The following is an 8344-nucleotide window of genomic DNA, read 5'->3' as shown; positions in this document are numbered from 1 at the left end:
ACACACATACCACATCTTCTTTATCCATTCCTGTGTCGATGGACACTTAGGTTGCTTCCATGTCTTGGCTATTGTAAACAGTGCTGCAGTGAACATTGGGGTACATGTGTCCTTTTGAATTATGGTTTTCTCAGGGTATATGCCCAGTAGTGGGATTGCTGGGTCATATAGTAGTTCTATTTTTAGTTTTTAAAGGAACCTCCATACTGCTCTCCATAGTGGTATACCAATTTACATTACCACCAAAAGTGTAGGAGGGTTCCCTTCTCTCCACAGCCTCTCCAGCATTTATTGTTTTTGGATTTTTTTGATGATAGCCATTTTGATGGGTGTGAGGTGATATCTCATTGTAGTTTTGATTTGCGTTTCTCTAATAATTAGCAATGTTTAACATCTTTTCTTGTGCTTTTGGCCATTTGTATGTCTTCTTTAGAGAAATGTCTATTTAGGTCTTCTACCCATTTTTTCATTGGATTGTTTGTTTTCATGATATTAAGCCACATATGCTGTTTGTAAATTTTGGAGACTAATCCCTTGTCAGTCACATCATTTGCAAATATTTTCTCCCAGTCTGTGGGTTGTCTTTCATTTTGCTTATGGTTTCCTTTGTTGTGCAAAAGCTTTTGAGTTTATTTAGGTCCCATTTGTTTATTTTTGTTTTTATTTCCATTACTCTGGGAGATGGATTGAAAAAGATATTGCTGCAATATATGTCAGAGAGTATTTTGCCTATGTTTTACAGTGTCCAGTCTCACATTTAGGTCTTTAATCCATTTTGAGCTTATTTTTGTGTATGGTGTTAAAGAATGTTCTAATTTCATTTTTTTACATGTAGCCGTCCAGTTTTCCCAGCACCATTTATTGAAGGGACTGTCTTTCCCCCATTTTATAGTCTTGCCTCCTTTGTTGTAGATTAATTTTTTTTTAATTTCAATTTAATTTTATTTATTTATTTATTTTTATTTTTTGGCTGCATTGGGTCTTTGTAGCTGCGGGCAGGCTTTCTCTAGTTGTGGCGAGCGGGGACCACTCTTCGTTGCAGTGCACAGGCTTCTCACTGCGGTGGCTTCTCTTTATTGTGGAGCACAGGCTTTAGTCACGCAGGCTTCAGTACTTCTGGCACTTGGGCTCCGTAGCTGTGGCTTGCAGGCTCTAGAGCGCAGGCTCAGTAGTTGTGGCACACAGGCTTAGTTGCTCCGCAGCATGTGGGATCCTCCCGTACCAGGGCTCGAACCCATGTCCCCTGCATTGGCAGGCGGATTCTTAATGACTGTACCACCAGGGAAGTCCCTGTTGTAGATTAATTGACCATGAGTGCATGGGTTTATTTCTGGGCTTTCTATCCTGTTCCATTGATGTATATTTCTATTTTTGACCAGTACCATACTGTTCTGATGACTATAGCTTTGTAGTATAGTCTAAAGTCAGGGAGCCTGATTCCTCCAGCTCTGTTTTTCTTTCTCAAGATTGCTTTGGCTCTTTGGGGTCTTTCATGTCTCCATACAAAGTCTAAGATTTTTTTGTTCCAGTTCTGTGAAAAATGCCATTGGTAATTTGATAGGGATTGCATTGAATCTGTAGATCGCCTTGGGTAGTATAGTCATTTTGACAATATTAATTCTTCTAATCCAAGAACATGGTATGTCTTTCCATCTGTTTTGTTGTCTTAGATTTCTTTCATCAGCGTCTTATAGTTTTCAGAGTACAGGTCTTTTGTCTCCTTATGTAGGTTTATTCCTAGGTATTTTATTCTTTTGGATGCAGTGGTAAATGGGATTGTTTCTTGAATTTCTCTTTCTGATCTTTCATTGTTAGTGTATAGAAATGCAACAGATTTCTGTGTATTAATTTTGTAACCTGCAATTCATTGATGAGCTCTAGTAGTTTTCTGGTAGCATCTTTAGGATTTTCTATATATAGTATCATGTCATCTGCAAACAATGACAATTTAACTTCTTCTTTTCCATTTTGGTTTCCCTTTTTTTTTTTTTTTTTTTTTTTTGGCGATACGCGGGCCTCTCACTGTTGTGGCCTCTCCCGTTGCAGAGCATAGGCTCTGGACGCGCAGGCTCAGCAGCCATGGCTCACGGGCCTAGCCACTCCACGGCATGTGGGATCCTCCCGGACCGGGGCACAAACCCATGTCCCCTGCATCGGCACACGGACTCTTAACCACTGTGCCACCAGGGAAGCCCTGGGTTCCTTTTATTTCTTTTTCTTCTCTGATTGCCATAGCTAGGACTTCCAAAACTATGTTGAATGAAAGTGGCAAGGGTGGACATCCTTGTCTTATTCCTGATCTTAGAGGAAATGCTTTCAGCTTTTCACCATCGAGTATGATGTTAGCTGTAGGTTTGTTGTATATGGCCTTTATTATATTGAGGTATGGTCCCTCTATTCCCTCTTTCTGGAGAGTTTTTAACATAAATGGGTGCTGAATTTTGTCAAAGGCTTTTTCTGCATCTATTGAGATGATAATATGATTTTTAGTCTTCAATTTGTTGATGTGGTGTATCACACTGATTGATTTGCAGATATTGAAAAATCCTTGCATCCCTGGGATAAATCCCACTTGATCGTGGTGTATGATCCTTTTAATGTATTGTTGGATTCAGATAGCTAGCATTTAGCTGAGGGTTTTTGCGTCTGTGTTCATCAGTGATATTGGCCTGTGATTTTCTTCTTTTGTGGTATCTTTGTCTGATTTTGGTATCAGAGAGATGGTGGCCTCACAGGATGAGTTTGGGAGCTTTCCTTCCTCTGCAATTTTTGGAACAGTTTCAGAAGTATAGGTGTTAGCTCCTCTCTAAATGTTTGATAGAATTCGCCTGTGAAGCCATCTGGTTTTGGATTTCTGTTTGTTGGGAGTTTTTTTTTTTTTTTTTTTTTTTGCAGTACGCGGGCCTCTCACTGTTGTGGCCTCTCCCGTTGCGGAGCACAGGCTCCGGACGCGCAGGCTCAGCGGCCATGGCTCACGGGCCCAGCCGCTGCGCGGCATGTGGGATCTTCCCGGACTGGGGCATGAACCCGTGTCCCCTGCATCGGCAGGCGGACTCTCAACCACTGCGCCACCAGGGAAGCCCTGTTGGGAGTTTTTAAATCACAGTTTCAGTTTCAGTGCTTGTGATTGGTCTGTTCATGTTTTCTATTTCTTCCTGGTTCAGTCTTGGGAGATTGTACCTTTCTAAGAATCTGTCCGTTTCTTCCAAGTTGTCCATTTTACTGGCATACAGTCGCTTGTAGTAGTGTCTTATGATCCTTTGTATTTCTGTGGTGTCAGTTGTAACCTCTTCTTTTTCATTTCTAATTTTATAGATTTGAGTGCTCTCCCTTTTTTTCTTGATGAGTCTGGCTAAAGGGTTATCAATTTCATTTGTCTTTTCAAAGAACCAGTTTTATTTTCATTGATCTTTGCTATCATTTTCTTAGTCTCTATTTCATTTATTTCTGCTCTGATCTTTATGATTTCTTTCCTTCTACTAACTTCAGGATATGTTTGTTCTTCTTTCTCTAGTTGCCTTAGGTGTAAGGTTAGGTTGTTTGAGATTTTTCGTATTTCCTGAGGTAAGCTTGTATTGCTATAAACTTCCCTCTTAGAACTGCTTTTGCTGCATCCCATAGGTTTTGGATCATTGTGCTTTCATTTTCATTCGTCCCTTGGTATTTTTTAATTTCCTCTTTGATTTCTTCAGTGATCCATTGGTTGTTTAGTAGCGTAGTGTTTAGTCTCCACGTGTTTGTGTTTTTTGCAGTTTTTTTCTTGTAGTTGATTTCTAATCTCATAGTGTTGTGGTTGGAAAAGATGCTTGATATGATTTCAGTTTTCTTAAATTTACCAAGGCTTGCTTTGTGGCCCAGCATGTGGTCAGTCCTGGAGAATATTCCATGCACACTTGAGAAGAATGTGTGTTCTGCTGCTTTTGGATGGAATGCTTTATAAATATCAGTTAAGTCCATCTGGTCTAATATGTCATCTAAGACCTGTGTTTCCTTATTGATTTTCTCTCTGGATGATCCGTCCATTGATGAAAGTGGGGTGTTAAAGTCCCCCACTATTATTGTGTTACTGTCAATTTCTCCCTTTGTGGCTGTTAGTATTTGCCTTATATATTGAGATGCTCCTCTGTTGGGTAGATATATATTTGCAATTGTTATATCTTCTTCTTGGATTGATCCCTTGATCATTATGTAGTGTCCTTCTTTGTCTCTTATAACAGTCTTTATTTTAAAGTCTGTTTTGTCTGATATGAGTATTGCTACTCCAGCTTTCTTTTGATTTCCATTTGCATGGAATACCTTCTTCCATCCCCTGAATTTCAGTCTGTATGTGTCCCTAGATCCTAAGGGGGTCTCTTGTAGACAGCATATATATGGGTCTTGTTTTTGTATCCATTCAGCCAGTCTAGTCTTTTGGTTGGAGCATTTAATCCATTTACGTTTAAGATAATTATTGATATGTATGTTCCTATTGCCATTTTCTTAATTGTTTTGGGTTGACTTAGTAAGTCTTTTTTCTTCCCTTCCTCTTTTGTTCTCTTCTTTTGTTTTTTGATCACTCTAGTATTGTGTTTGGGTTACTTTTTCTTTTTTGTTTGTGTATCTATTGTAGTTTTTGTGTTTGCTGTTCCCATGAGGTCTTGATATAGCAGACTATATATGTACCAGGTCATTTTAAGTTGCTGGTCTCTTTCCTGCCTAGAGGAGTTCCTTTAGCATTTGTTGCAAAGCTGGCCTGGTGGTGCAGAATTCTCTTAGCTTTTGCTTATCTGTAAAGCTTTTGATTTCTTCATCAAATCTGAATGAGAGCCTTGCTGGGTAGAGTATTCTTGGTTATGCTCTTCCCTTTCATCACTTTAAATGTATCATGCCACTCCCTTCTCGTCTGCAGAGTTGCTGCTGAGAAATCAGCTGATAACCTTATGGGAGTTCCCTTGTATGTTGTCATTTTTCCCATGTTGCTTTTAATATTTTTTCTTTGTCTTTCATTTTTGTCAATTTGATTACGATATGTCTCGGCATGTTCCTCCTTGGGTTTATCCTGCCTGGGACTCTACATTTCCTGTACTTGGATGACTGTTTCCTTTCCCATGTTAGGGACCTTTTCAGCTTTTCTCTCTCTCTTCTCCTTTTGGGATCCCTGTAATGTGAACGTTGGTGCATTTAATGCTGTCCCAGAGGTCTCTTAGACTGTCTTTGTTTCTTTTCATTCTTTTTTCTTTATTCTGTTCTACAGAAGTGATTTGCACCATTCCATCCTCTAGCTCACTTATCCATTCTTCTGCCTCATTTATTCTGATATTGATTCCTTCTAGTGCATTTTTCATTTCAGTTATTGTATTGTTCATCTCTGTTTATTTGTTCTTTAGTTCTTCTAGGTCTTGGTTAAACATTTTTTGCATCTTCTAGATCCTTGCCTCCATTCTTTTTCTGAGATCCTGGATCATCTTTACTATCATTATTCTGAATTCTTTTTCTGAAAGATTGCCTAGTTCCACTTCACTTAGTTGTTTTTCTGGGATTTTATCCTGTTCCTTCATCTGGAGGATGCAACATAATCCTCTACTCTTTCATTTCATTGAACTTTCTGTGATTGTGGTTTTCGGTCCGCAGGCTGTAGGATTATAGTTCTTCTTGCTTCTGCTGTCTGCCCTCTAGTGGATGAGGCTATCTAAGAGACTTTGCAAGCTTCCTGATGGGAGGGATTGGTGGTGGGTAGAGTCTTTTCCCTCTGATGGGCAGGGCTGTGCTCAGTAAAACTTTAATCCACTTGTCTACTGATGGGTGGGACTGTGTTCCCTCACTCTTGGTTGTTTGGTCTAAGGCAACCCAGCACTGGAGCCTAGAGGTTGTTTGGTGGGGCTAATAGCCTCTGGGAGGGCTCAGGCCAATAAGTACTTCCAAGAACTGCTGCTGCCGCCAGTGTCTTTGTCCCCACAGTGAGCCACAGCCACCTCCTGCCTCTGCAGGAGACCCTCCAATACTAGCAGGTATGTCTGGCCCAGCCTCTTATGGGGTCACTGCTTTTTTCCCTTGGGTCCTGGTGGACACAAGACTTTGTGTGTGCCCTCCAAGAGTGGAGTTTCTATTTCCCCAGGTCCTGTGGAATTCCTGCTATCAAATACCACTGCTTTTCAAAGCCAGCTTCTCTGAGGACTCCTCCTCCCATTGCCAGACCCCCAGTCTGGGAAGCCTGACATGGGGCTCAGAACTTTTTCTCCCGTGGGAGAGTTTCTGTGGTATAATTGTTTTCCAGTTTGTGGTTTGGCCACCCGGCGGGTATGGGATTTGATTTTATTGCAGTTGCACCCCTCCTACCATCTTGTTGTGGCTTCTCCTTTGTCTTTGGATGTAGGGTATCTTTTTTGGTGGTTCCAGCGTTTTTCTGTCAATGGTTGTTCAGCAGTTAGTTGTGATCCCAGTGTTCTCGTAAGAAGGGCTGAGCACACGTCTTCCTACTGCACCATCTTGAGCTATTCTATTTCATTCTTTTTAATAACCATATAGATTCCACTAAATGAAGGTACCATGAATTAACTGATGGATATTTATGTTGTTGCCAATCTCTTGCATTTACAAACAGTAAAATGCCTTCATATAAAGACTAAGGCTGGTGTGACACTGGAACCAGGTGCTGGACAAGTGGGAATGATGAGGGCCAGGGACCCTAGGACCCTGGGTGACCTCCCCACCATCTCTCTGACAGCAGGGAGGGGACAAGGAGAGGTTTTCAGCTTGGGGAGGACCCTTCTCCTGTTAGGTCAGGACTTTGTGTTGGTCCCATTCCCCTCTGCCCAGAAGTCACTCTGTGCTTGAGGCAGTTCTGATTGTGAGCAGGAGGATAAGAAAGGGGGCCTGGGCTTCCCTGGTGGGGTAGTGGTTGAGAGTCCTCCGCCTGCCGATACAGGGGACACGGGTTCGTGCCGCGGTCCGGGAAGATCCCACATGCCGCCGAGCGGCTGGGCCCATGAGCCACGGCTGCTGAGCCTGCACGTCCGGCGCCTGTGCTCCACAGTGGGAGAGGCCACAACAGTGAGAGGCCCGCGTACCGCAAAAAAAAAGAAAGGGGGCCTGCCCTCACCTAGAGCCTCAGTATGGGAGCTTGGTGCGCAATTTTTTTCACTTCAGAATTTGTTTTCAGTTACTATGTAATTAATACACATGGTTAAAAAAAATACCTCAAATGCTACAGAAAGACGTAAGATATAAAATAAGACACCCCCCCCCATGCTCTGGAATCTACAGTTAATAATTGTTAATCTGGTGGTTTTCAGTTAAATAATTGACCTTTTTTCCTTGTTCATTGTCTGCAGGCAAGATCTGGCCCCTCCCTGCCATAAAGATGAGGAGATTGTGCCACATACTTTCCCTTTCTCCTCAGCAACACCTCCTAATTTTTGTTAGTTACATCATTATTTTTTATGTAGTTTGAAACAGTATCACATTTACATTCTCCTCTGTAATGATCATCAAGCTTCCTGTTATGAGTTGATTTGAAAAATTAAGAACTATTAACAGCATTTACAATACGAGGGTTGAAGTAAACATTATTTCCTATGGAAACAGGAAGTATGTGTGGTCCTGGGTCATTAAACTTTTGTTACTGGAAGCAAAATTCAAAGATCCAGTCATCTTTTCCTTCCCCATAACCTTCTTCACTTCTTTCTGGCCAGACTTAGCTCATTATTTCTCATACCCTGTATCTTCATTTTTGGATTCCTAGTCCAAGAGCAAGTTCTGTCAGTTCTACCTCCAAAATACATCATGAATCTGTCCTTTTTTTTTTTCCTGTTACCACTTTGGTTCATTATCCCTCACCTGGACCACTTCCAAAGCCTCCCGTATTAGTTTGCTAGTGATGCCGTAACAATCTGCCAAACTGGGGCCGGGTTGTGGGTGAGGCTTAGCCAACAGAAATTTATTTTCTCAGAGTCCTGGAGGCTAGAAGTCTGAAATCAAAGTGTTGGCAGGCAAGGTTGGTTATTTCTGCGGCCTTTCACCTTGGTTTGTAGACGGCAGTTTTCTCACTATGTCTTCACATGGTCGTCCGTGTGTGTGTGTGTGTGTGTGTGTGTGTGTGTGTGTGTGTGTGTGTGTGTCCTATCTCTTAAGGACACCAAACATATTGGATTAGGCCTCACTCTCATGACATCATTTTAAATTAATTCCATCTTTAAAGACCTTACCTCCAAATACAGCCACATTCTGAGGTACTAGGGGTTAGAACTTTGACACATGAATTGAGGGAGAATACAATTTGGCCCGTAACACCTTCCTTTTGAAAAACAAGAATTAGACTTCTCTGCTACGCCATCCAATGGTTCGTATTGTGCTTAGAATAAAATTA

This window comes from Leucopleurus acutus (assembly GCF_964270905.1).
Source record: "Leucopleurus acutus genome assembly, chromosome: 3".
In the NCBI taxonomy this organism is placed as follows: domain Eukaryota; kingdom Metazoa; phylum Chordata; class Mammalia; order Artiodactyla; family Delphinidae; genus Leucopleurus; species Leucopleurus acutus.
Note: the sequence above shows the minus strand (reverse complement) of the source record.